General features: G+C 39.3%; 1 protein-coding gene across 3 annotated transcripts in view; it reads left to right on the top strand.

The window, feature by feature from the left end:
* The window catches only part of CCDC192 (coiled-coil domain containing 192), a 197,715-nt gene that overhangs the window by 59,520 nt on the left and 113,874 nt on the right, over positions 1-24,321 (top strand). The gene's annotated exons all lie outside the window — the stretch shown is intronic.

Raw genomic sequence — 24,321 nt, 5'->3', positions numbered from 1 at the left:
ATATCAGTTCCCACCAACAATTCTGATGAAGAATGCCAGTTTTTTCCCCATTCTTCATCAGAATTGTTCCTTCCAGGAAGTTTCTCCTGACCATCCAACCAGAAGTAATCTCTTTCTTTAGTACTTTCATAGCACATCTCTATACCTGTCTTTTGTCGCTTGTCACACTATGACGCATACGAGAATTAAGCAATGTGAACTAGCTTTTCCCCAAGACTGTGAGCTCATGGAGAAGAGGGAGCAAGTCTCTTTATCTTTATGCCTCTCACAGGGTGTAGCTCAATACCTTCTTCAGGTTTCACTGAAATGAATTACTAAAATGGCTAAATTAAAAACAAAGTTATTCTGGTATTTATAGCCATCTACTTTAAATTTTATTTCCTAAAAATACAGTTACATAAGGTGTTATCATAATCTGAATATGATACTTTCAAGGAATAACAAGGAAAGGACAAAAAGTAATGATCTCTTAGAATGGAAATAGAAGGAAAAAGTAGTAGCAAAAGGAGTACAGTTCTGCAAACCCCCTATTTCAAAAGAAGAAAGAAGAATATCCAAAGAAAACTATGGTCTTAACATGAAAATTAACAACCTGTGGCTTTCTTTTATTCAGAGTTTGCTTTCCTGTTACCCAAAAGGTGACTTATATTTTCATATAATTAAATTGATAGCTATAAAATGTAGAGAAGACGGAAGCCTAAAAATTTCAGTCTGAGTTGTCACTACTATTATTTGGAAGCTTAAAATCTCATCTCATTAACTTTATGTAGTCACAGCTTACACTTTTCAAAGATTACAAAGGGTCATAAGTGCACACATGAATACCCACTCCAGCCACCCAGAGGGCTGACCTGCCCGAGGCATTTTTATCAACCCTTCCCACATGATTACTTATCTACTTAGAGATCTACACAAGATTAAACAAATATTTGAAGCAAATATTTATAATTGCTCAAAGGTAATTGTTCATGTCAGGGCAATTTGAGTCAGGACTAGGTACGTTAAGGAAAAATATCCTTTTAAAATTAGTGCCTTCCAAATTGTTGAATCCATTGCTTTACTGTTTTTAGTATTTGGGGGTATAGGTACTTAGTCTCTACTCTGTTGTTGATGATCTGATTACTTGCAGTAACCCTGAGTTTTGCCTCCCTGCTTCACTTCCATCTCAATGGCCAACCCATCTTTTGTTCTAGCTATCCCCCAAGACCTTACCATGGTCAAAAGTTCCATCATAGTCGATAGGATTATTTCAAAAAGAGAAATCTGGGTAACTAGGAGGTTGATACTCAAGTGCTATGTTATTCTCTGCACTGTCTTGTATGCTTGACATATTTCTAGTAAAGTAAAAAAGTTAAGAATATCCAGAAGAAGAAACCATTCCAATGAATTGTATAGCATGCTTCAAGCTGTAGGGCAGATGAGTATTTCTTTGAAATCAGAAGTTCCTGACTTAAAGTTCCTTAGGACATAGTTAAACCTGGAAGCAATAAAGATTAAGCAATAAAGATCTTGAAGCTTGGAATCAGGAAAACAAGGCATGGGAGGGCCCACCGTGGGTACCCAAGACAGAGTTTTCCTGAAGAGCTGATTTCACTTCTTTCTTTCCTCCTCCAAAGAAGCTATCAGCTGCCTTCTAAGAATCTACAGGAGCCCTCAGTTCAGATCAAGAGCAAACTCCTCTCCCCTAGGATTCCAGGCCCTCTGTTAATTGGTCTTTTCCTAGTATGATAGAAGACATGGACTGTTTTTGTTGTTATTGTGTTTCTTGGCTACAAAAGCATCCATTAACATATCTGGCAATCGTACCCTCATATCCTTTTCAGTTACATCTCTTTCATCGTGCACAGTCTTGGAGGGTCTATAATTCAAAATTCCCTATCAATATAGTAGCTGAGGAGTGGGCATCATCTCTAAGCCAATTAGATTCTGAATATTAATTCAGGTGAAGCAAGAGAGGAAGAATACCTGGAAGTGATATTTCTGTGATGCTCTGGTCCAAGAAGCATGATGAAGGGGTTTGTGCTGCTGGCACCAAAACTGCTCTAGTTCGTCTATTTCTGAATGTGATTCCTGTGCATTTTAGGAACCATCCAACAATACTCACAGTTTGAAGAAATTCCCTTTTTCTTTAAACTAGTCAGAATCACACTAGGTTTTTAGACATGAGAAGTTGTGATTCTTATGCTGTCCAAGTAGTTCTCAAAGAGTGGCCCCTGGACTAGAAGCATCAGAGTCACTGGGACTTGTTTGAAATACAGATCTTGAGACCTCATCTCATACCTCCCAAATCTGAAACACTTGGAGGCAGACCCAGCGATAGTGCTTTTGAAATCATCCAGTTGATTGTGATGATGGCTAATGTCTGAGAAGTGCTGGACTGTCCAATAAAAGCCTACCACTTTCAACCTGGACCCTTTATTTTTATAAGAATCAGAATCCTTGAACAGCATCTTGCTGTTGGGGGCCAACCTCTCTGTCCTCATGCTCCTACCTCTGTGAAACATCTCTAGGCCTGATTCTTAATACAGCAAGCTGGGACTGTGGCACATAGGATATGTTTGTTCAACTGATGAGCCAAATGGGAACAATCTCCCTACTCTTCCCATCCAAATCCCATACTTCTATGTACTCAAAGTATCACTTCATTTCCAAAGCTTGTCATGACTAATTCTAAGATAAAGTGACAGTAATGAATACACCTTAGAGTACTCTAACGATTTACCGTTTTCTAAATGCTCCCACCCACATTATGTCATTCATTTCCCACAACAATCCTGTGAGGCAGGTATTACTACTCCTCTATCAGATGAAGAAAGTGAGAGTCAGAGATAGTAAGAAGCCTGCTCACAGCAAACTTTTAGTAGGAGGCAAAGTAAAGACTCGAACATAGGTATATTTACTTCAGGATCCCTGATGCATAAGTTTGGTTTCACATTTTAAAATTTCACACTTAAATCAGAATTTTTGCTGAATATATATGCCTACATGCATAAGCCAGTATGTCAATAAATTCATTTTTATGATCTTTTAGCTGTATTGTATTCTATAGACCTCCTGGCTGTTAATTACCCTGAGAGGGTTTGGTGGTACAAGCACATGGTGCCCTACCTACCTGAAGCCAATGAGCAATGGGGAAATTCCTGCCCTATGGGGCCATTCTTTCAGAGCCAGACATGTTGATCAAAATGGAAAATTCCACTATGATTATTTATGAATACCACACAGTTGCGTGTGGAATAAATCTCAGAAATATTTTTTATCACATTAGTTGATTATATTATAGTCAACCCTCTCTGCACCCCACCTTCTTTGGTTGGTTTGTCTGGACTAGATGACTATGTGGTCCCTCTTCTGAATCCCATACCTGGTTATTCCATGGTTCATCTCCCACATGCTTGAGCTAGAGAGGTTAAAAATCAGAGAAGAGTAACAGAGGCTTTCAAATACCATGGATAAATGTTACTACCAAACTTCTCTGTGGTCTTGGAAGGGGAAAGGGTCTGAATTTTCACTTCACACCAGCAGGATGCTTGTAATTTAGAATCAGTGCTCTCTGAACTTTGAGCCATCAAACAGACCTGGCGTAGTAAGATGTGATTAAGTAGCTAAATTCTAAATACTGATGAGGTGATATTCAAAATAAAACTTTGGAACTCCATCAGGATCTTATTCAACTTATATTTCTGTTTCTTTTGCCTAGAAATCCAAGGCACAATAAATTACTGTGGGAACCACTAATCTTAGCTGCTGGATTTCCTAATGAGGGCAGTTGGAGGTACAGTGACCTAAGGCATGAGTCTGGTCACATCTTGCAAGCCTAGATTCTGGCTGATGTCCAAGAGGCTCACTTTCCCCTCAACCAGATCTGAGTGCTATTCTTCATGTTCCAGAGATGATAACTAAGTTTAAGCTGAATAAGCACCCAAAGACAATTCGTGCCACTCCACCTTTTTAGAACCATCACATGTGCTGGATCTTGGTTTTGCCACTGACTTGGATACAGAGTATAATGCTTTCACTTTTTTTTTGTAAATACCTATTAGCTACCTATGCATTTCTTCAAACACTTATTTTTGTGCCTTATATGATAGGCATGTACTTCTCACACCAACATTTTATCAAAGAAATACACAAGTTTTAGAGGTCCAAGCATCCAATATAGGTCATTGTTATAATCTCCATCTACTTGTCAAAAAACCAGATGGGAATAATGTATGATTACACAAAGCATTTTCTCACTTTTGATTCCGAGCTGCATTAATCTAGCCATTAATGCTCACACAGAACTCAAACTGTACTATTGTTAACAGAATCTAGTATACATTATATTTTCATTATTTTTTCTTAAGAATTCAAATCACTTTAGGATGAGTGAGAATGATACTTTTCCATTACAAAGAAACATAAGGTTCTGATATAGTTCATGAGGGCTCTTTAAAAGGCCCCACTATCTGATTCTTGCCAGAGAGAGGGTAGTAACCGAGAGCCAGTCCCTGGACTTGAAGGACTTGGCAAAGGTTCCTAAAGTTCTGTTCCTCTTATCTGTGGAGAGAAGCTAATAACATCACTTGGCCTCACAGGGTGTTTTAAAAGTGAAGTAGGGTGACATGTATGAAACAGTTAGCAGAGTGCCCAACAAATATGAAGGTTCAAAAAATCTACTAACAGTTATTCTAAAATGAACTGTTTCACCATTTTTATGGGACTGTGGTTAACAGCCTTATAGAATAAAGTACCTTATTTTAGCTGCCAGTTTATTTTATAGGGGGTACTAGGAAGTTAAAGACAAAATTACTTTCTGAAGAGAATCTGGTTGTGCTCTATCAGCACTTTTTCAGCTCAATTCTTTCCCTGGTGAATATATTTTTAAGCCTTTGGCAGAACTATCTCCTTGTAATTTTTCTATTTCTCTGCATTATAAGTTTCCTAAGAGTAGAGCCTGCATCTAATTCCTGATGTCTGCTCCTCAGTTGGTTCTCAATAAGTAGGGGTCAAATGACTTAGTCAGTCAGACAGTGGGTGAGTGGATGAATGTAAGTTGAATTCAAGAAGTATCATTTCAGGTCCCACAATTTCCAAGAAAGGATATCAGCTATATCCCCAGCATAGTTGGCCATTTCTACGAGAGAGCTCTGGGCTTCACTGTACTCTAGGGTCTAACCAGTAGTATCACTCCATACTTAGGTTTAAAAAGCTTGGATGAGAGAAAGCATATCACAGAGGACTGCCTGAAATAAAGTCCACGTTTTCTTTTAGAGAGACATCCTAAAATCCTTTCTCAATTAAGTGAGGTCAGCAGACAGCCAATTCCTACACTGTATCAAGTTGCTTGAGAAATGTTTTCAATGAATGTGGGAGAAGACGTATGGCATGATGCTAATAACTTAGTTTGGGAAGACTTTATAAGAAAGCTTTCTTAAGGGCACCTGGGTAGCTCAGTCAGTTAGGCTCCTGGTTTCAGCTCCAGGCGTGATCTTGGAGTCCTGAGATAGGGCCTGTATTGGGCTCTGCCCTCAGTGGGGAGTCTGCTTGTCCCTCTGTTCCCTCCCCCTGTTGGTGCTCTTTCTCTCTCAAATAACTAAAATCTTTAAAGGAAAAAAAAAAAAAAAAAAAAGGAAGGAAAGAAAAAAAAAAACCTGTCCTATAACGCTCATTATTGTTTACTGTCAGATTATTATTGAGGAAGTTTATTATTATATTAGAGAATATGCCATCTGCCCCACAAATATTGGTACCTTCATTAAGCACTGGGCTTACTTTTATTCCATGGATTCTGTCTCTATAAATGGTTATTTTGACCACCAGAAGGTTGAGAGTCAAGTTCTTTGTGCCTCACCTCTAACAAGTGTTTAGGTAGGATGTCAGGACATGAACTGTGTGAACCAAACTTCTGAACTTACTCCATCTTATTTTCCTGCCTTTACATTCTTTTTACCGTATCTTTCAAGTTTATTTCAGCGGCCTCTAACTTAATATACCTACTTTTTCAAGCTATACTAATTTTTTTCTGAAATGCATAATTACCAAAGGAAATCAGTGAATCATAAAGGAAGTAATCAGACTGATTCCAGAGTTGGTTCCATTGACTACAGATTCAAAGATGTAAGTCTCTTACTTAAATCTCTTAGTGGCTGCTTATGAACAGTAAGAGAGTAAAGGTCAGGTAAGGACCTTGACCAGATCCTTACTACTTTTCCTTTGACAGTTTGAACTCCTGACCTTGTCTCCTGCCTTCTACTGACAATTGACACTCAACTATGACAGTGATTTGAAGATCTAGGACTCACTAAATATTCTGCTAGTCTCTGGCCTCCAACCCTTCCCAAGGTGGACCCTTCCTTCTGCTACTTCACCCACTTCTTGCCTTTCAAAACCAGGAGTACATCTCCCCCAACTGACATGCCTCTCTGGACTCCTCAGGCTGTAACTATCATTCCCTCTAGTGCATATTCTATGGCTCTTTCCTTCAGGCTCACTTCTACTCTGTTAGTTGAATTCCCCAGTTCTGAGACTTTGCTTTAATCTCATATAGTTCTTGGTGTAAAGTAAGTTCAATAAATACCTTGTTGAATGAATGACCAAATAAATATAAGAATCTATCTGTATGTGATAGTTGCTATTTAATGTGAATTTTAAAAAACAAATTAAGGGGTGCCTGGGTGGCTCAGTGGGTTAAGCCACTGCCTTTCAGCTCAGGTCATGATCTCAGGGTCCTGGGATCGAGCCCTGCATCAGGGCTCTCTGCTCAGCAGGGAGCCTGTTTCCTCCTTTGTTTGTGCCTGCCTCTCTGCCTGCTTGTCATCTCTCTCTGTCAAATAAATAAATAAAATCTTAAATAAATAAATAAAAATAAAAATAAATAAAAAGCAAATTAAGTGTGCCCCTCTAGTTGATAGCAAATCACCTAGAAAAGATACTAAGAAATTACTTATTAATAATTCCCTAGTGAAGAAACAAAAGCAAAAAAAAAAGTTATATCTCAAATGGATATGGCCTGTAGTTTATGAATATTAAACTTTATGTTCTCCTGATATAATTTTATACTGTTATTAAACATTAACTATAATGTTTAATTTAACCATAGTTATTTATTTATACTCTATTTAACTTCACAAAGAATTTGAGATAGGCTACAAGAAATGTACGCATGAAATAGATGAATTTTTTAAGTACATAAATAACTATAAATGAGAATATATATTAAAACAAAATAGCAATAAAAGGAGAAAAATTGAATATACATGTTTAAATCATAACTTCCCATGCAGTATACTTGAAACAGAAATATAGCTCTGATGTTCTTAACAGCCAAAGGCAAAATGGAGAAAATGATAGATGAGTAGTTCTTATCGTACTGTGGGAAGGAGGTTATTAATTATTTTCTAGTGAGTTAATTCTGAATGAGACTTTATGTTGGACTTTATATTAGGAATATTAAGAGATACAATCAGAGGGTAAAAACTGTCAGTAATACCAGGTCAACAAATGCAGTTATAGATTTTATATGACTAGTTCTATAAGCCCCATCAAAAGAAGCCAAGGATGTAGCATGTAAATAGTTAAAATAATCGTTACTCACTCTAAGTATAGTCTAGTTGGTATTGCATATTTTTTTAAATCCCCAGTTCTTTATGATAATTCAATGGGAACATTCAATTGCATTCAAAGCCCAAGTAAGTAATGCATAAGAAGGAAGATGGCCAGAATAAGTCATATGGGTCTGGAGGGGGCATAGCTTCCCTAAGAGGGAGACTAAAGCCCAACTTGGCTAGATTATCAAGTTTTTCAGAAGACGAAAATCCAGATTTTTGTGTGAAATTTCCCCACTTATAAATGTTGGCAACTAATTAAAAAAAATAGAATGCTCTGTGTAGCAAACAAAACACATTTATAGGTAGCCTAAATATGAATTTTAGAACGGATTTTAAGCTACCATTTTCTTATATCTTTTCTACAATTTTGAGAGATGTTCTTTACAGAGGACATGATTGTGTCATGAATGTAGGTGAGAAGGAATTAGTTTGCTTTTATAGCTGCTATTCCAGCCACCCTAGTTTTTTGAGTTAGAAACAGGCTAGCTGTTGTAACAAATAGACCCCAAAATTTCAGTGGCTTAGCACAAAAGAAATTTCTTGCCTATTCAAGTATTGTGAGTGCTCTTGTTCGTGCAGAGATTCTGCTAATTCTTTGTCACTCAAGGTCATTTAGTGATAAAGACTAACAAAGCCTCCAATATCTTCGAAGGGTAGATTCCCACTATGATGATTTGGGATCATCCCCTTTCTAGATGGTCAGACTAGAAGAGATCATGGAGATATGTACTTGGGAAGCTTATAATGACCTAAAGAGTAGTCTCCATTCTCGACCTCATCCCATGGGGGATATATTTAAAGACCTTGCAGTGGATGCCTGAAACCACAGATAGTACTGAACTCTATACATACCACATTTTTTTTAACACATATATACCTATGATGTAGTTTATTTTAAAAATTAAGTAGAGTAAGAGATAACAATAACTAATAATAAGAACATGTACAATAATATACTGTAATAAAAGTTATGTAAATATGGTCTCTCTCTACTTCTGAAGATATTTTATTGTACTATATTCCTCCTCCTTGTGATGATGAGAGCTGACAAAATGCTTCTGTGATGAGATGAAGTGAGGTGACTGACATAGGCATTGTGATGTAACATGAGGCTACTTTTGGCCTTCTGACAGCACACCAGAAGGAAGACCAGCTGCTTTTAGACCAGGGTTGACCTTGGATGATTAAAACCGTGGAAAGCAAAACCACCGATAAGGGGGGCTACCTATCTGCAAATGATGCACCTAACTTCTTCTTATATTCATTGACTAAAACTTAGTTGTGAGGCCACAGTAATTGTAGGGAATCCTGGGAAGGGTATTCTGTCTGTATACCCAGGAAGAAGAGGGAAGCATGGATTTTGGTTAGCAAGTATCAGATTTGACCACACCAGAGTTTAAGTCATTTTACTTATCCTGGATCTATAAGTATTTACTTTACCTCAGAGTAAAGGACATGAGAAATTGGTTTATTATTATTACTACTACTACTATTACTAAACCAAGTAAAACTATTACTAAACAGGTAAATACCAGACAATCAAAAGGTATGAGAGAGAATGTACAATTTACCTCCATGTCTAACTTCATGAGAATGTATAAAATATAGTATTTTTTTCCTTAAATAAAATCAAATCTGACTCAGGCCCCTACTGTCACTGTTATCCAGAAATTCGGTCTCAGTTATTGGTAGGAACAATGGTTCCCTCTCCTCTCTGAGGTTTGCCAAGGTACCCCTGGGATTTTACTCGCCAGAAGTTGGGGAGCACTATGTTCTTTACGGCTGCCATTTTTCTGTGCTGTGCCCATGCGTATGGGTCCATACGAAGACCTGTGGCTCTTTCGGTGGAGCACTAAGTTTTAATAGAAGATTTGTGGGAGCTTCTGGCTTATACATAGCAGTCAGAGCCAAGCACACCTGCCTATTTGCAGTCTTGTTGCCCAAAGGAATTAGGAAGAAGTAGAGTATGTTCCCTGCCATCTGAAGAACCCCCAATACCTCACCCTCTCTCTTTGGATGAATCAACTTCCTCCTCTCAGGTTTGTTTACTTTCTTTTCTTTCTCAAAGCACCAGATTCCACTTCTCTTCTACTTGAGATATTTTTAGGTTCTCTTATTAATGAGACAAAGCCTCTCAGCCAAAGGCTTTTCCAGATGCTCAAAACTTCATCAATGAATGTTAATTTCCCTCCCTTGCATGGGAATCAAGGGTGGTGTTGGTGTTGGCCTAGGGGCAATTCCTCTTTATGAGGCTGTTGTTTCCAGGTTGGATTTATGTGAAACTCAGACTGTCTAAAGAGTTATGTGGAAATGTATGCTTAGATAGTTGAGTAGAAATTTAGTGTATTTTTAGTTGGTTTTGTTGCTCAATGTGAAGAAGTATGATGATTACTGATTAAACTAAAATCTGAACTGTTAACTTTAGCTATTAGCTTTGAAATTGACTTTGACTTTTCATTCATATCTCAGTTTCCAATCCCCAGGGATTCGTCTATCATTGTTACTAGGTATATTAGACAGTAACATCCATAAGAGAAAGTGTGAGCTCTCACACTAGTCATGAGGTATAACAGAGTCTTTGGCAAGGTCTAGGAAGGGGAGAGAGAGAGAGAGAGAGAGAGAGGATAAGCACCTACCTTCCCCTCCTCAACCTCTCCTTCCCATGACCCACACCTTCCACACACATACACCCAATAAACTGAGCATATTAGCTAAGTATTCAAGAAATGTTTAAGCATTACCTGCTTGCACTTTTTTCCCACTGCACATTCAAAAGAGACTACCTGGGGTCAAGGCACCACTCTTCTAGCTTACCAGTCATATGACTCTGGGTAGATTGCTTGACCTCAGAGCCCACAATTTCAAAATGGTTCTAATAAATGGATCTAGTTCATGGGGTCGTCATCAAGAGTAAATGAGTTAGTTAGTGTCATACTTAGAAAATTCTTAGATCAGTACCTGCCGTGCTGTAAATTTTATACAAGTGCTTGCTAACTAATACAACACAACAAAAATAACACCACCACCACCAAAACAAAACAAAACAGCAAACATTCCTATGGCTTTTTCTTGAGTTTTAACAGCATTCTTGATGAGAAAATTTAGCATCCTTACTATCTATAAAATGGTATCATCATAGAACCCATCTTAATAGGGTTACTGAAAGGACGAAATGAGTTGATAAAGGTAAAGGGCTTCAAATTGTGACTAGGGCATAGCCCATGAAGAATTGCCATTCTTTTGCTTTACCCTGATCTTCATTTGCTACATATTCTTTGATGTTTATATAAGTCAAAAAGCATATTTTTTTCAGTACCAAAATCCATTTCATTGAGTTTAACTCTCAAGTACTTCATTGTAGTCACAATAAATACATGTCCCTACTGAACCCAAAGAAGTGTTAATGCTTATAAGAATTTATTCTTAATAAGGACTTATTCTTTCTGTGTCTGAAAAGGGCATGTTGGAGATCATCTGCACCTGCCAAAGGAAGCCCAGAGGAGCTAATAGGGTGTTTTTGCTCACCTTCGCTTGAGCAAGAACATAGTGATTGTGTTACACAGATGCAATTGCCACAGGGAATGGAAAACTACTGCTGAAAAGTTTTGCAACTGGAATAGATCATCTTTGATGCTCAGAGGTGATTCTGAGCATACTCCTGCCCTTCTACCTTTGCCTTCCCAGCCTTTATTTTCTCAGTCCTCTGGGGAATGTCGTCCTACCTGATTCTGTCCAATTCTTGCTTGACCCCTTAAAGAAAAGATCCTCACTGGGAGTTTTGATGACGCATATTGCCCCTGTGTAGTGCTAAATGAAATGCAGCTGGGTTAGCCAAAGTCTTATTTGACATTCGTTTTTGGATGCACATTTCTGGAAATAAATGTGTCTTTAGTGGGAGAGCCAGTGGAAGGCAGAGGTGGGTCTGTGGGCACACAACTTTCTATGAGACCTTTCTGATGTTGTTCTTCACTTTCCTGATTTCAGTACCTAAGATATGACTTAAATTTGCCCTGTTTTATTCTGTCCTTATTCTGTTTAGCCTTCCCTTTTTAAAAAACCATGAGGAATTCCTCTAGGACAGAAGCACCCTCAACTGAGTTGAATGAGAAACTTCAGAGCTGTCAAGGATTTACTTTTTAAAATTTTAATACAGTTTCCTAGATACTACTGATGATGTCAATCTCCTGTTTTGAAAAATAAAAAAAGGAAGTTGTTTCTAATTTTAAATGGTAATTTAAGTAGCTGCTTATGTGTAGATGTTTAACATCTGTAGTGTTTCAAATATAAATAATTCTACCTTTTGTCCAATCATTTCCCTTGGTTGTAGTGTCACTGAGAGCTGACATAAACCCTACCAGGAGGCTGCAGGGAGGAAGAAGGGTCTGGGAGAGATCTCTTGAGCTTTTATAAATGAGAAGTTATTGTTATAGTCTTAGAACCTGTAATAATAGTCAGCAACCATACAAATAAATGATTTAGACAGACTCATCTAAATGGGAGTGATTTCTCAGAAAGGGACAATCAGGTCACAGAGTTGACAAATGGCTTAGGTCTGAGTCATTTCAAAAATAAAACCAAAAATAATAACTCCACACCTTTTAAACTTTTTCCATTAATAAGTTATGGCAATACGATGTTGCAGGAAATATGGAAGATTTGGGCTTCTCATAGAGAAGACACAAGTAAATGACAAGATTCTAGGAAGAGGTTATGGATTACAAAACCAAAAGAAATAGTTATTAAGTGATCATTCTTCAATTCTTTCTGCTGTTACTAGCAAGCCAGTCTCTTATCCTTCAGTTTAATAGGTGCTGGGAGCCATGGTTGTGAAATGTTACTGTCTGTCCTCCTGCAAGAAATGGTTAATGGGAAGGATTCGAAGGAGCAGGAGGAGGAGGCAAGGTGGTCAAACAGGGAGGCTACTGCCAGTGTAGGGGAAACTGCATAGTGCACCAGGCTGTGAGTGGGAGTTGGAACAACGTAGTCAGTCAAACTGGAAGCTCAGAGGAGGGAATAGGCGGAAATGAGAACAGGAGGCATTATGCTGCTTTGTGGAATTGCTAATGAGAATATAGCTAGATGTTTACGTTAAGCATTAAAAACAAGTTATGTCCAGTTTGAGCTCATGGGAATGTTTCCCCCTCAACACTATTCCACGCCTGAAACACACTCATCCCCAGAGACAGAGCTCATGAGGTAACCAGAGTAATTAAAGAGTTCTATCACAGTAACCCTTTAAAAGGCTATAGTGCTCAGCTAGTCATTATTGTAGATAAAAGTTACACTGGATGGAAACCCAGGATTGAGGTGGATTTAAGCCTGTACAACTAGCATGTTAAATGCTCATAGATGTACAGTTTGGAAAAGTTGAATTGGAGAGAGAATCAGAAGATAGTTTTTGATTTCTCCAAAAGTGTGTTGCCTGAAGTATTAATTTACCATTTGGCCATGGACTTTACCATAAGAACTTAAGATTTCAGAATGATTTGCTAACAAATTGATCTCTTGCTGGTTAGTTTCAAGTCTGACCCCTTTGGGAACTCATGCCAATGAAATCATATGCTACTTGGCTCTCATTGGTCTCCCATTTATGTCTTACATATCTGTATTATCTTAAACATTGTTAAGGACAAAGAGCTGTATTCAAAAATCTTCTTTAATTATGGCAAATTCTTGTTCTTAGGATACTTTAATTTTGATTCATTTTCATGGATGGGTTTTTATTTGTTTTATTTTTACATATGAGACCATATGTTCTGGGAAAAATTTTAGCCTAAAAATATAATTCTCCACAACCCTTATGAATAAATATTATGACAGCAAGGTCTCTCTCTTTTTGTAATGGCCACATGTCACCTTAAAAATGCATGTTACTAAGACTTCAGGCTAGTGTTTCTCAATCTAGAATGGTATGGTCACAGGTATATTCTTAGGTCCATATGGTGTATGCATACACCATGTGTATTGGGAGCTACTGTATCATCAGCTTCTGTATATTTTTGGAAAGGTCCATTAATATTTGTGATATTTTCTGTAGACTCCCATATGCCGAAATAAAATAAATCTCAGGTAGATGGAGGAGAAATGTCAGAATATCAATTGAAGTGCTACCTCTCTCCTCCCGGATTTCATTCCAGAGTGCTTTCAGAAACTCAAAACATGGTATCTTAAAGCTGGATCTGTGCAGTAGTTCATTTGAAGATGAAGTGGGGTAGAGAGAGAAGGGGCTTTGACATAACTTCCATATTCTGACAGGTTCTTGCATGGAAGTTACCTTTAGCATCACAAAAACAATGTTCTTGCAGGCCTTCTAGATTGCCCACTGGAATCTGGGAGTGTTTTTACACAGAAAAGTATAAGAAGGAATATTATCAAAATCAGCAGTTGAATACATTCTTATTAGATGTTATTAATTATATAACATGTCCATACCAAGGTCAAAAATCACAGATTTATGGGTTTTTTTTGTGTGTCTCAAAATTTTCTATCCATCACTGATACTCAGATAAAGCTATTAGACAACATATATATATTTTTTAATTTTTTATTTTTTATAAACATATATTTTTATCCCCAGGGGTACAGGTCTGTGAATCACCAGGTTTACACACTTCACAGCACTCACCAAAGCACATACCCTCCCCAATGTCCATAATCCCACCCCCTTCTCCCAAACCCCCTCCCCCCAGCAACCCTCAGTTTGTTTTGTGAGATTAAGAGTCACTTATGGTTTGTCTCCCTCCCAAACCCATCTTGTTTCATTGATTCTTCTCCTACCCACTTAAGCCCCCATGTTGCATCACCACTTCCTCATATCAGGGAGATCATATGATAGTTGTCTTTCTCTGCTTGACTTATTTCGCTAAGCATGATATGCTCTAGTTCCATCCATGTTGTCGCAAATGGCAAGATTTCATTTCTTTTGATGGCTGCATAGTATTCCATTGTGTATATATACCACATCTTCTTGATCCATTCATCTGTTGATGGACATCTAGGTTCTTTCCATAGTTTGGCTATTGTGGACATTGCTGCTATAAACATTCGGGTGCACGTGCCCCTTTGGATCACTACGTTTGTATCTTTAGGGTAAATACCCAATAGTGCAATTGCTGGGTCATAGGGCAGTTCTATTTTCAACATTTTGAGGAACCTCCATGCTGTTTTCCAGAGTGGCTGCACCAGCTTGCATTCCCACCAACAGTGTAGGAGGGTCCCCCTTTCTCCGCATCCTCACCAGCATCTGTCATTTCCTGACTTGTTTATTTTAGCCATTCTGACTGGTGTGAGGTGATATCTCATTGTGGTTTTGATTTGTATTTCCCTGATGCCGAGTGATATGGAGTACTTTTTCATGTGTCTGTTGGCTATCTGGATGTCTTCTTTGCAGAAATGTCTGTTCATGTCCTCTGCCCATTTCTTGATTGGATTATTTGTTCTTTGGGTGTTGAGTTTGCTAAGTTCTTTATAGATTCTGGACACTAGTCCTTTATCTGCTATGTCGTTTGCAAAAATATCTTCTCCCATTCTGTCAGTTGTCTTTTGATTTTGTTAACTGTTTCCTTTGCTGTGCAAAAGCTTTTGATTTTGATGAAATCCCAATAGTTCATTTTTGCCCTTGCTTCCCTTGCCTTTGGCGTTGTTCCTAGGAAGATGTTGCTGAGGCTGAGGTCAAAGAGGTTGCTGCCTGTGTTCTCCTCAAGGATTTTGATGGATTCCTTTCGCACATTGAGGTCCTTCATCCTTTTTGAGTCTATTTTTGGGTGTGGTGTAAGGAAATGGTCCAATTTCATTTTTCTGCATGTGGCTGTCCAATTTTCCCAGCACCACTGGACCACGAGGGGAGAATTCGAGAGATAAGTGACACCATTAGATGAAACAACATTAGAATAATTGGGATTCCAGAAGAAGAAGAAAGAGAGAGGGGAGCAGAAGGTATACTGGAGAGAATTATTGGGGAGAATTTCCCCAATATGGGAAAGGGAACGAGCATCAAAATTCAGGAGGTTCAGAGAACGCCCCTCAAAATCAATAAGAATAGGCCCACACCCCGTCACCTAATAGTAAAATTTACAAGTCTCAGTGACAAAGAGAAAATCCTGAAAGCAGCCCGGGAAAAGAAGTCTGTAACATATAATGGTAAAAATATTAGATTGGCAGCTGACTTATCCACAGAGACCTGGCAGGCCAGAAAGAGCTGGCATGATATTTTCAGAGCCCTAAACGAGAAAAACATGCAGCCAAGAATACTATATCCAGCTAGGCTATCATTGAAAATAGAAGGAGAGATTAAAAGCTTCCAGGACAAACAAAAACTGAAAGAATTTGCAAACACCAAACCAGCTCTACAGGAAATATTGAAAGGGGTCCTATAAGCAAAGAGAGAGCCTACAAGTGGTAGATCAGAAAGGAACAGAGACCATATACAGTAACAGTCACCTTACAGGCAATACAATGGGACTAAATTCATATCTCTCAATAGTTACCCTGAATGTTAATGGGCTAAATGCCCCTGTCAAAAGACACAGGGTATCAGAATGGATAAAAAAACAAAACCCATCTATATGTTGCCTCCAAGAAACTCATTTTAAGCCCGAAGACACCTCCAGATTTAAAGTGAGAGGGTGGAAAAGAATTTACCGTGCAAATGGACATCAGAAGAAAGCAGGAGTGGCAATCCTTACATCAGATCAATTAGATTTTAAGCCAAAGACTATAATAAGAGATGAGGAAGGACACTATATCATACTCAAAGGGTCTGTCCAACAAGAAGATCTAACAATTTTAAATATCTAGACAACGTATTTTAAAGCCCCTGTGTGTGAGAAAAATAGTGGGTCAGGAAGGGTGGTAAAGAAATAAGGTCACCTGAATTAACATGCACGGTGGACTTGGTAAAAAGATCAGGATTCAGAATGAGTGTTCTGCAGAGACAACAAAATACTGTTGGGATTATTGTTTTATTAGTGTCAAATGTCACAGTCACAATTATTCAGACTGCACCTGTGAAACTTTTTATTCTGAGTGACAGAGAGAATTTGTCAAATTGAGCCATGCAAGCAAAAGAGATTGGTATGGCCCTAAAGTTAATTAGTGAATTTGGGGCAAGCATCTCCTTACAGTTCAGCACCAGTTCAGGGTTTCTAAGGTAGAGTCCATGATAGCAATCCTCTTCTTGTTTGACAGAAATACACTGTAACCAATTTAAGCAGAAAAAGAATTAACTGGAGATCATGATTAACTCCCAGACTCTCCAGGGGGGCTTCTCCAGAGGACCAGACTTGGAAGCTGAAACTGGGGGTGATGCCCCAGTTTGATGACAAAACTGCCCCAGGGGAACAGCCCACCACTGCATCACTCCAACTACTACCTCCAATGCCAGCTCTGGAAGCTTCCCCTAGAAGCTCTTCCTGCACAGGGTATTTCTGCAGTGAGTGGAGTGCATCCAAAACTGTTCAGACAGGAATTTGGGCAAGGATGCTTCTTGGCTGGTAGAGGAGGTCCCACGCCTGACCTGAGGATGCAAGGGAGGTAGCAAAGTTTGGATGTCTACCTTGAGGTGAGAACTGGTAACGTTGGGAAACCTCTACTCTTAGGAAAAGCGTTCAAAATTATTGGAAGGCAAAAAGAAGGGCATATTTTCACTATGCCTGGCAAACTATGAATCTGGTTCCTTGGCATCCCTAGCCAGGTAAACTCTTGGTTCTGAGACAAAAAGAAATTGAGGCGTATTCAGCTGTCCCCTGGGAAAAAAGTGATGCTTTACTCCTTGCTATTTGTTTCTTTAAATCTTATCCTTTGCTATGCTTGGATTTAACTTGTCAAACAAAGACAACAGTGTGATCTTTTCACTTATTTATACTAACTTAGCAGTTGCCAGTTTGGTAACAGCCATAGGAAGAGGTGAGGTACTGATCCATGCTACAAGATGGAAGAGCTTTGAAAACACTATGGTCTATGACAAAGGAGCTAAGAATATACCCTGAGGGAAAGACAGTCTTTTCAAAAAACCATGATGGACAGCTACATGTAAAGAATAAAACTAGACTGCTTTCTAACATCATACACAAAAATAAACTTAAAATGGATTAAAGACCTACATGTGAGACCTGGAATCCATAAAAATCCTAGAAGAGAACACAGGCAGTAAATTCTCTGACACTTGCTATAGCAACATTTTTCTAGATATGTTTCTTAAGGTAAGGGAAACTAAAGCAAAAATAAGCTATTGGAACTACATCAAAATAAACACTTTTTGTACAGCTCAGGAAACCATGAATAAAACAAAAAGGCAACCTACTGACTGGACAAGATATTTGCAAATGACATATCCTATAAGGGGTTAATATCCAAAATCTGTGAAGAATTTATACAAATCAACACCAAAAAATAATAATAATAATGATAAAATAAAATAAACACCTCAATTAAAATAGGGGCAGAGGTCCTGAATAGGCATTTTCTCAAAGAGGATATATAGATGGTCAGCAGACACATGAAAATATGCTCAATATCAGTAATAATCAGGGAAACAGAAATCAAAACCACAATGAGATGTGACCTTACACCTGTCAGAATGGCTAAAATAAGAAAGAAAAGAAATTTCAAGCACGGGGGAGAATGTGGAGGAAAAGGAATGCTTGTACACTGTTGGTGAGAATGTAAATTGGCACAGCCACTGTAGAAAACAGTATGGAGGTTTCTAAAAAATAATAAAAGTAAGAATACGATATGATGCAGTAATTCTACTACAAGGTAGTTACTCAAAGGAAACAAAAACAGTAATTCAAAAAGTTATATACATGTCAGTGTTTATTGTAGCCTTATTTACAATAGCTAAGATATAGAAGCAATATCAGTGTCCAGTGATATACATGTGCCATGCACATACACACACACACACACACACACACACACACAATGGAATACTATACACCCTTAAGAAAGGATGCGATCATGCCATTTGAGACAACATGGATGGATAGGTATTATGCTAAGTGAAATAAGTCAGAGTAATAGAGACAGTACCATGTAATTCTACATATATGTGAAATCTAAAAAAAAAAAAAAAAAAAAAGAATAAACAAACCAGAAGCAGAATCAGACCCATAAACAGAGAACAAACTGATAGTTGCCAGAGGGGAGAGGAGAAGGGGGATGGGCAAAAGGACTGAAGGAGAGTTGGAGATACAGGCTTCCAGTTATAGAATGAATATTCTGGGAATGAAAGGCACAACATAAGGAATATAGTCAATGATATGGTAATAGTGTTGTATGGTGAGAGACAGTAGTGGTGAGCATGGCATAGCATATAGAGTTATGTATTAGATCATCCTAACATGCAACCAAAATTTAGAACCACTGCTATAAGAAAGACATTAATCATACAGAGGTTATATTGCATGTTATGGCCTATGGTGTGATGGCAATAATAAAAAATTACTATAAAAACTCAGAGGAACCTTCCTTATCCCAGGCTGGAGATGAGGATTGCCCAGGGGAGCCTTTCAGACATGGGGTGACAAATGAGCTGAGTACTGTAATATGGGGAGCAACTGGTCAAGTGAAGATGGAGGTGAGCAGAAGAGATCTAAGCAGAGGTAGCAGCCTGTGCAAGGAGAGGAAAGAACCCAAATGTTACCTTGAGGAAAGGACTAAGTCCAAAAGTACAACAGACATGTTATGCATATTGTAGCTGGTTTCATCCACTGGAAGTTTCCTCTGAAACCAGCCTGAGTTTTCAGAGCTGAGATTTTCAGGTCATGGCACCTTCCTATTTTCCTGCATTTGAGGAAAGGTAGCAATATCCTAGTACTCTGGATTACGGACTGACCGGAGAGGAAGAAAATCTAGTAGTGCTGGGCTTTCCTGGTAAACTGAATAGCTGTTGCCATGAATCCTGGAGTGATTTGTTTTCTAAACTGGTTAAAGAGGGCACCTGAGTGACTCAGTTAAGTGTCTGCCTTCGGCTCAGGTCATGATCACGGAATCCTAGGACTGAGTCCTGCCATCGGGCACCCTGCTCAGCAGGGAGTCTGCTTCTCCCTCTGCCTGCTGTTCCCCCTGCTTGTTCTCTCTCTCTCTTTCTATGTCAAATAGATAAATAAATAAATAAATCTGTAATAAAAAATAAATAAAATGATTAATTCATATCTACTCATCTCAATTGCAAAGCTGCTTTTCCAGAAGCATTTGAGCCCCTGGTGCCAGGTGAAGATCCTCTAGTGTCCTTATATTAAGTACCCCCAGAAGAGCAGAAAGGCATAAACTAGGCAATCACTAGGCAACAGACTGAAAAGGATTTCCTTATAGAGCAAGAGGTGTCTCTTTCCTTCTCATGGCTAAAAGAACTTTGGGAGTTGGGGAGTCAACACCTAATAATGTCAACAGACCCTGCTTCAGGGGCCCAACCCTGTACTCTTAATATCTTTCTAGGCTGCTATTCAAATAGAGGTGGTTCTCAGGTAGGATAAACAATTCATGTGTTATTTCCACAAGAATATTTGAAGTTCTAGGGAGATTGTCCTTATCTCATGTGGTGGAGCCATTGATATGATCATATACATTCTCTTTTAGTAAAGCTGGGTGTCACTACTATAATGAGATTTTTAAAATCTGAAGAGGAGGAAACTTAACTTCTTGGCAAACATTTAACACTACAGTGAAAGTTAGTACAGGAGCCAGATCTTCTGATGGCTGTTTCTCTTTTAGATGTGTTCATAAAACATATATTGTATATGGCCTCATGGCCACTGACATGCTTTCATAAAGGAGTTAACTCTCTGCTTAGATCCCCACAATTTATGGGGAGAGTCAACAGCTGGTCTAAGACTGGAAAGTTGCTGGTGTCATACTTGGAATATGCGGAAGGAAGGTTAGACTCCAGCTCCTCAGCATGAATGAATAGTCCATTGTCTGTAAGGTGCTTGAACTTGGTCAGGTGACTTTCATCTCCATTTTCTGGGATACTTTTATCCTTTTTTGTTTTTACAAAATATTTTAAAGCATGTCCACATACACACACACATACACACAGACACACACAACCCAGGAAGGCAAAGGGCTTACTGTAATGTTGAGGGATGTTGCTGGTGAATGTTTAAGAACTAGCTCCATGGAGTGCTGGAGAAGGCTTATTTCAGTGGCTTACTCCCTCCCACCAGGGCCCCTTCTAAGCTAGTGTTGTTAGATCAACCAGTTCCCAATTTTCCCAAAATGTTAATAACGTGTTCTCACACACCTGTATGAGCTGCCTCCAGAATATTCATTGACTGAGGCTATGATGTGCTTGCTGATGGTAGAGGGTGCTGTGACTTGTATAGGGCATCCTGGTGCTGGTGGAGACACCATTTAAAGACCAGCCTCTTTTTGTTAAAAAAAAAAAAAGAAATCATTTGAAAGACACAGAAAGCATAAGTGGGGGTGGGGGGTGAGGTAGAGGAACAAGCAGACTCCCCAGTGAGTGCAGAGCCTGACATAGGGTTTGATGCCAGGACCCCAAGATCATGACCTGAGTTGAAGGCAGACTCCTAACCAACTGAGCTACCCAGGCAACCCAAGACCAGCCTATTTTAAGAAATCTGAAAAGTTATCTTAGCTCCTTTTCTTGATCCAAAGTTGACAAGAGACCAGAGAGCTCATCTTTCTAAGGATCCCATGAATCTCTTCTAAATTCCTACCAGATCTCTAATGTGGAGATGGGCAACCAGGTTTTCACAGACTTGATGGATTGATCTCCATTGTATTAATGTTGAAGCTAAGCTTGTCCAGGAATCCTGCAGTAAGTCATCAAACCCAGCTCAAATCTATTGTCTCTGACATTTGGAATTCAGAGTTACAAAGAAGAGAACTAGAGAGTTCAACTACTACTTTGGGTGGTCCTTAAGCCCACTGATGTTTGGAGAATCTTTTCTAATGGGTGACAAGTTTCCTCCATGGAAGCATGAGCATAACTGCCATCAAAGCCCTTGGAATAGAAGATGATACTCAGAAACCATGGAACAGAAGGGTGAACAGTCATTTATGCATCTTCCTATAAACTTAATTTTAAGATAACTATAAATATTTCCTAAGCTCTATTGGCTGCCTTGGTTTCAAAACCTTAAATCGAGGGACAGTAAAAAGAAGATTTAAAGACCCTAAAATACAGAGACAAGTCCATCATGACTGGATGTTGGCATGAGCCAGGGGCATGTATGACCCAGTTGTCCTGTTTCTTTTTCACTGAGGACCAGAAATTTGTCACGGTCACTCCAAGCACAACATTCTGGACGCGGTAGGACCCTGCCTTGGAAAGATAAATAGGAAACCCTGACAACAGTTTGTCTTTCTCAGAGCGAAGAGCTTTCACTTTGCTGCTTAGGTCTATAGATTAGTTTAGGTTATACACTTTGCCAAAAAAAAAAAAAGCCCTTTACATCTGTTGTTCCCCCTTGGGGCCCAAGCAGCCCACAGGTCTGAGTCAATTGAGACAGATCAGAAAGAATTAAAGGTTTTACTTATGGCCCCATTCATTCATTTTCCAAATAGTCACAAGATGCCAGTGGCAGGATATTACAGTAAACAAAACAGACAAAATCCCTCCCCTCATGGAACTTATATTCTAGTGGTGCAAGAAATAGGCCAAGCAAATAATTTACTAGTAAATATATAAAGTAACAGATGGTGCAAAGGCCAAGGAGAAAAACAAATTTATGGAAACGGGATAGGGATCCCAAGAGAGAGGGTTTATTTTTTTATTATTTATTTTTTTAAGATTTTGTTATTTATTTGACAGAGAGAGAGACAGCAAGAGAGGGAGCACAAGCAGGGGGAGTGGAAGAGGGAGAAGCAGGCTCCCGCCTAGGAGAGAGCCCAAGGTGGGGCTTGATCCCAGGATCCTGAGATCAGGGCCTGAGCTAAAGACAGATGCTTACCAACTGGGCCACCCAGGTGCCCTGAGAGGATTTATTTTATATAGAATGACAAGAGAAGGCTGCTTTTGGTGAGGTATCATCAGAGCAGAGACAGCAGGGGGTAAGTTTTGGGAACGTTGACGGAAGGACACTCCACCTGAAGCCCCAGGAAGTGCAAAGGCCACATGTTTGGCTTTAGAGCACAGACCTCTGCAGATGAAAAGTTCTGAAGTATGACAGATGGAATGGCCCTCAAGTATGAGGGGCTGCTGCGGGCAATCAGAGGCTGTTCCAACTCCCTCAGGCCCCTGAGGCACAGAGAATGACAGCTCCAGATTTAGACAATGTCTGTGCCATAGGCTACATGCTTTCTTTGGTGCTAGGCCTGAAGGCAAAATTTCCAGGATAGGAACCATTGCCCCCCCATGCTTCTCAAGAAGTTCCCCAAACCAGCAAAATCCCTTGCCTGTCAGCTCTGCGAGGCCATAGAAAAATCCAGGCACACCTGCCCTCCCCTAAAGGTGGCTATTATGGTGTTTGGTTGGTTTGTACTCATCCTCTGAGTAGTTATTGACAGCGATAGTACAGATGGTAATCTGATCATATAGGTGTCTCTCCCACATTTTGTATGGGTAACGTCAGTCTTTTCAAGCCTGTGGGTACAGTTGATATTGAAAAGCCTTGGGCTGTTTGCAACCACACCTGTTTCCCCTACCATCTGTCCAGGTCTTTGGTCAGAAAGAGTCCCTTTGTTTTTTTATTACTGAGTGCCAGTATGCCCTTGGGATAATCCAGAAGTCTCCATTATGCCACCTTAGCAGTGAAATTCACATTTTAGTATTCCCTAACATAGTCTTCTCCTCTCTGTACTTATTTCCCCAATTTCTCAATCCCACACTGAACATTATTTTACTAGTACACTAGCCTCTTTCCACCCCATGGATTAAAGGGCACAGGGTTATATGAGTCCACCTCTGTCTCCCATGCTACCCAATAAATTTTATTTTTTTCTTTTGTTTTTAAGATTTTATTTATTTATGAAAAAGAAAGATAGCAAGAGAGGGAACAAAAGCACAGGGGAGCTGGAGAGGGAGAAGCAGCCTCCCTGCTGAGTAGGGAGCCTGATATGGGGCTCTATCCCAGGACCCTGGGATCTGGACCCAGGCCAAAGGCAGACAGTTAAGGACTGAGCCACCCAGGTGCCCTCTATTTTTTTTTTTTTTCTCTTGAAGTCTCTTCTTTCCTTCTAAAACAGTCAATGAGCATATAGGTCTGCGCTCATTGGAAAGAGCCACCCCCAGAGATCCATTCCATCTCTGAACTCAAAGGTCATCTTGAGAGTCCTTCTTATATGTTCCAAAGAGGTCACAAGATTTTCCCCAATGTCCCTTTACAATCATGTTTCAGAGGTTTTATTAAAATTGGTGAAAGGCATTTTGTTCCAACTGTGCCCACACAAAAGAATCATTATTGATTTGACCCTCAGTTGCCAACTAGCCAATTTTTTCTTTGTTGATGGAAATCATGGGCATTTCCCGAAGGCTCCCTCCTTGTGCCTCCCAGCACACCAGGCCAACCAAATTGTCACACTAGCTGTGTGCACCGCCACCCAAGAATGAGATTCCTAACCATAACCTAACCTAACACAGCAAAGAAAGGACAGCAAACTAGTGGAAAACTAAAGACTGCTATTACCACCCTTTGCCCTGTGAGAAAGAGTAGTGGCACCCAAAAAAGCCTTTCTTCAAGGACATTTCCAAGGCTGGCGCCCTGCTTCACATAAGAAAATAACTCATAGCTCTAGTTTTCTTTGAAACATTAACAATAATATCAAC

Source organism: Mustela putorius, unplaced genomic scaffold, assembly GCF_011764305.1.
Source record: "Mustela putorius furo isolate JIRA1106 unplaced genomic scaffold, ASM1176430v1.1 tig00000145_pilon_pilon_pilon, whole genome shotgun sequence".
Lineage (NCBI taxonomy): Eukaryota > Metazoa > Chordata > Mammalia > Carnivora > Mustelidae > Mustela > Mustela putorius.
This window is presented reverse-complemented; position numbering and strand designations above follow the sequence as displayed.